Source organism: Vidua chalybeata, chromosome 7, assembly GCF_026979565.1.
Source record: "Vidua chalybeata isolate OUT-0048 chromosome 7, bVidCha1 merged haplotype, whole genome shotgun sequence".
Classification (NCBI taxonomy): Eukaryota; Metazoa; Chordata; class Aves; order Passeriformes; family Viduidae; genus Vidua; species Vidua chalybeata.
In genome coordinates, this window is record NC_071536.1 from 30125434 (window position 1) to 30130869 (window position 5436).

At 41.9% G+C, this 5436-nt stretch overlaps 1 protein-coding gene across 4 annotated transcripts in view; it reads left to right on the forward strand.

The window, feature by feature from the left end:
• The window catches only part of C7H2orf76 (chromosome 7 C2orf76 homolog), a 52043-nt gene that overhangs the window by 12806 nt on the left and 33801 nt on the right, over nt 1-5436 (forward strand). The gene's annotated exons all lie outside the window — the stretch shown is intronic.

A 5436-nucleotide genomic window follows, 5' to 3' on the forward strand; every position in this document is an offset into this window, starting at 1 on the left:
AACTGAAAACTTGTTAGGAAAGACGTTGTTCCAGCATATTTTTGGTGGGATATACAGCCTTATATCAAAGTATGTTTGGTTCCAGGATTGTTGAGTACTGAATGAAGTCTCTGAACACTGGCTAATAAATTAGTAAAGACTGAGATGTCTTTGCCCATGTTGTTTTGAAATCCTCTTTCTGTTGAAGGAAATCACAGAGCTAGTACTGTGGTCTGTTATCCTGGCAGAAATCATGAACTGCATTGGTTTACAGCTGCTTTTAATCTTAAGCTGTAGTGGGGTTAGTCATTCTGCTTTGCCAGTGGTCTAAGGCATTGTGGGGTTAATAAGGATTTGTGTTACAGTGTGATGTTCTTGGAACCACTCACCATTTTTTTTTGTTAAACAAAAGAACAATATCCAGAGAGGAGTAACTTCTGAAATAAAATAAAATTTTTCCTGGGTTATAACACTGTAGCAGGGAAAGGCAGTCAAACTGGAACCCTGGGATGGTGTGCCAGGCTTGGCTGTTTCTTGGAGAAAAAAATAATTTCAGAGAGACTGGAGTTTTGATTAGAAGATGTGAAAGCTGAAGAAGAAAGGAAATTTGGAAAGGAATTATCATAAATAGAAGAAGTAACAGTGTAACTGAATAAACAGCAAAATCTGCATGTGCAACACTCTTGGTGCAGAGATACCAGAGCAGTGCTGCTTTCTGTACAACTAAAGGTATAAAAATGGTGCTTTTTCATAATTTTGGAACTGAATTAATGAACTACTCCAATAAGCATCTTGTTTTTTCTGGCTTTGTCACATTATGCTTTCTGCATCCAACAGTTTTAATTATTTTTCTGCCCAGAGGTAGTTATGTTGCCTTTTGAAGAAGCAAGAGTTAAGAAAAGTCTGCTGACACGAACAGCTGAGTTGACCAGTGGCATAAAGGACAACTCAAAGATCTGATAAGCATCACTTTTACAGTTAACTGCTGTATCTGATATAAACATTGTGACTTAAAGGTGATCCAGAAATATAGTGTAAGCTGTGATGTTTCTCTTTCACTCCCTGGCAGTATTTAACATCCTCTGACAGATCACTTATTTCAAAATGAGCCTGCAGGTAGCAGTCCAAGAGTTCCCAGAGCCATGATGGGACATCATGGGCTCTGTCCTTGGAAGCTAATAGCCACAGAAATCCAGAGTGTCCAAAGATCAAGAAGCTAAAACCAGAGCATGGGATGCTCATTCTTGGTCTGATGGGATCCCAGATACAGTGTGGGCAGATGCCTGGAGGCATTACAAATGCCTGAGGCAAATGCACACTTTTGTTTACTGAACAGCTTGGACCGAGCTCAGGCTTCCTGGTTGGTAACTGATCCCCCTTCCATTGCTTCCTTTCCATAGAACTGCTTGGCACAGATTTGCAAGTGATCAATGAGTCAAGAAACGCCCAGTAGACAACTTTTGTTGCTTTCTATTTTATCAGGATATTGACTTTTCTCTACTCCCCATTTCCTGTTGAGTCAGAGAAACGGACACAGCTTCGAAGGTTTCCCCAACCACTTCCCTTTGCTTCTTACTGCCACTTCTGCTGATGTGCAGTGCCTTAATGGTGAGGTTTGCACCTCATCTGATATGCAATAGCAGCGTTTCCTGTGGCACTGAATTTACACTTTTTAAAATTTGTTCATGAAAAAATATGCTTTGATATGGAGACTTTTCCTAGACTGTAACCAATAGTGCAGAACAAAGCCTCTTTTCTTGCTTTGCATGAAGACTTGCACTGGAGGACAGCACTGTCCCCCAGTCAGTGGAAACAAAAATGTTTTTATCATAATGGTTTGAATCTTGTAAGGAAATGAAGGAGTTACATCAGGAGAAAAAAAAAAAAAAAGAAAGGAAAAAAAAAGGCAGTGAAAAGCGAAGACCCATTGCTATGAACTCTTTGCCTGCAGAGAAAGCCACCAGATGTCAGCACAGCCTGTTCTTTCCTTCTCCAGAACCTCTGTAAGCCAAGAGATGTGTCATGTTTATGAAAAGTGCTTATCTGTGAACTGGTCTAGCCTCTGAAGTCTGTGCTAGGGATCTGGTGATGATAGCTGAGTCTTTCCTTGCAGAAAATATTTCTTTTTATATTAAAATCAAAAAGCAGCAAATTGAACTGGTTTCAGTGCTTAAATTCCCCTTGTTAGAGAGCATCCTTTGCGGAGCCAGTTTCCAGCGTATCTAAATCTTTGCATGCTATGAGGAGGCATTTGCAGAACATTCTTTTGAAGAATTGTCTGGAAAAGATCAGTGTGTTAATTTGCTGAGGTTTTGTAAAGTCGATTTTAAGTATGCCTATTTCTTTTAAACACAAGGAAAACCATCTGGAACAGACACACATGCAAAGCAGAGCAAAACATCTTCAGCAACACGGCTTAAACACACAACAAATGCATCCTCCATGCTTCTGACCCTAAGCTCCCACTATTTCCTCCCTGTAGTGCAAGGGCTAAGGAGAAGCTGGTACTGCATTCTCCAGGCTGTGCTTCCTGAGCTGGGATGAGCTGAGGTGGGATATGAATTTCAGAGCCCAAATCCAAGCGCTGTGCACAGCTTTATGCTGTCAGTGGTTAGAGCATGCATAGATGCTGCCTGCTTAAAAGGCTATATTTGAATTTTTGCACAGGGACAAGGTGTGACAGAGCTTTCTGCTCAGATTCCCATCACTTTTCTTGCAGCAGCTTGCAGATGCCAGGGAGGTGTTGAAGAGAGGGAAGTTAAAGTGGCAGCTAGAGCCTGAATGATGTAAATATTCCTTCCTCCTGTTTTGGGCTGCTTGTTTAGTTCCTTTCTTCTAGCCTCATCACACTGGTGTCACATTAGGGGTTTGCCACAGCTTGCTGTGTATGGGAACTGCTTCTCAATTCCAAACTACCACTAGAACCCTCAAACACTGCTCACATTCTGGAGGTGATGCAAGAGAAATTGCAGCTCTGCAGTCTTGGGCTATGTGCAGGGGAAGCCTGTGCTGTGCAGCCAGTGTGCTGTGCAGGTTGTCTGGGAGGTGTTATTCTTGCTTCTGTCCCTTCTGCACAGCACCAAGTTCTGCTTTGCTGGGGACCAGGACCTTGTCTGGAAGCTTGGCACACACGGCAGACAGATGAGAGGAGATGTGGGTGTTTAGGTGTTTTATGTCCCTGTGGATGTGGTATTTTTGATCAGATATGGATTGTAACTTCTGTTTGTTATCATCCTCTCCCTCTGATACCAATAGATCCATTCCTTTGTAGTGGGACAGGAGCAGCTAGCCAGAAGAGTGGGAGTTTCAGCTGGTAGTGAATATATGAAAGTGCTCAGTGTGACAGATTAATGTAAGAATTTACCTTTGTCAGTCCATTCCTGCTCTCTGGCAGGTGACTTACAGTTTTGTGTACCAGGAATGTCAGTGAGTACTGTAAGAACTGCTGCTGTCTGCTCTCATTCCACACCTGAGAAGGTTTAATTCTGCTTTCTAACCTAAAGCCAATGGAACATATTCTTTAAGAACAGTTTGGGAAGCCCTTTTCTTCTGTGAACCAGGATTTTTAAAATGGAAGGCATCATGTTGGTCTGATTTCAACACTACTTTGAAGTCACATCTTTGCCTCTCTGCTTGTGTTTGGGTGTTGGTCTCTTCCTTCAAGTTACCAGTGACAGAACAAGAGGAAATGTCCTCAAATTGTGCCAGGAGGTTTAGATTGGATATTTGGAAAGATTTATTCACCAGAAGGGTTGTGAAGCATTGGAACAGGCTGTCCTGGGAAATGGAGTCACCAACCCTGGAGGGATTTACAAGATTTGTAGATGTGGCACTTGGGTTGAGTGGTGGGCTTGGCAGTGCTGGGATAACAGCTGGACTCGATGATCTTAAAGGTGTTTTTCTGTCCTTCTGTGATTACATCCATCCAGTTGGAGGGCATCAGCTGGCTTTAGAGTCAAAGAACAATCTAGCCATGACAGCTTTATATCCCAGCAGTTACCATCATGGTCATTTCTTCACAACTATTCACCTGGCCCAGCCCTTCCAAACCAAATACAACTCATTTTGCAGAACACAGACTTGAATCTTGCACAGCAACTTTGTTTTCTAGGGTGCTGAACAAGACAGCTACTTGAAAGCAGACATCTGGCTGCAGACAGCTCTTTAAGGCAGCAGGCTGGCATGCAGCAGCTGAAGTAGCTAATTGCAGATCAGATATGGGAAACAGGTAACAAGAATAACTAACCAGCTGAACAGCAGCTGTAGTGCATCCTCCAGTGTTGAGGTTTCTAAATCCAAAGCAGATTATCTTTCTAGGAGGATGCACTTGTACCACTTTAAGTCTTTGAAAGGTTTCAGTAATACTATGGCTTGTGATATGTGATCCTCCTGACTGGCCCCAGACAATGCTTATTTTTAGTTTTTGATTGTGAACGTCCTGTACATGCTCTGCTAACAAGAACTGTCCCTAATCATAGATGGTATCTGTGTATTCTGTGCTCAGCTTTAACATGTGCATGGTTCTCACACACTCACACAAAAAACTTGTGCAGAAATTCTGCAGAACTGATGCTGCTTATTAAGGCACAATAAATAGATATAAGAAAACTGTCCTAGTGTGACAAATCTCATTCCTCAAACCCAAGGCACAGTCTGCAAATCCCACTAGCTCAGTGTGTGAAATTCAGAGCTCAAGAATAACACCAGGTTTTGCTGCTGATTGTAGCTGTGCTGGTCATCTTGGAGAGACTGGAGGAAATACATTGCAGAGAGGTGCTGAAGCAGGTGCATTCCCCTAAAGATTTAACTGTAGTTTGATATATCACCTTGTGAGTAAATCCCTTAAGAGGAAGAAACCAATTGCACTGTTTAAAGCCTTGTATTATAAAACTGAAGGAGTGAGAGAACTGTACCTGCAGAGGTTAATCTTCAGCTCAGGAATTTAAATGAACTCATTAAAATCAACTTACAAATTAGCTCATTAAAATGCAACACTGCAGATCCAGAAGTTGGTTGATCTGGCATGCCACTTGTATGAAAAAGTGACTTAAGAAGCAGAGAACAAATTTATAGTATTAAAACTCCATCTTTCTTTGCAGACCCCATCCGGAACTCCTTCTTCCTTGAACTCTGTATCAACAGCAATTTCTATTTAGTGAATTAAGCTTGTTTGATCCTGTGCTACAAGTGCTGTGTAATATCAGTAGCCCCCTGTAATGAAATATGTCTGCACACACTTGTGCCCTCTCACACACATAGGAACTCTGTAATTGAGCCCTGGCACCGTGGGTCACAGCAATGATCATTTTATTACCTTGATAATGAGATTCTACAAGCTGCTGGCTCTAGTGGCTTTTATTTCTTAGTGGTTAAATTCTAGATAAACACACTACTCTACTACTGCCATTAAAGTAATGGTTTTGTTTGGGGGGAGGCAGGAAAAAAGACTCACACAAG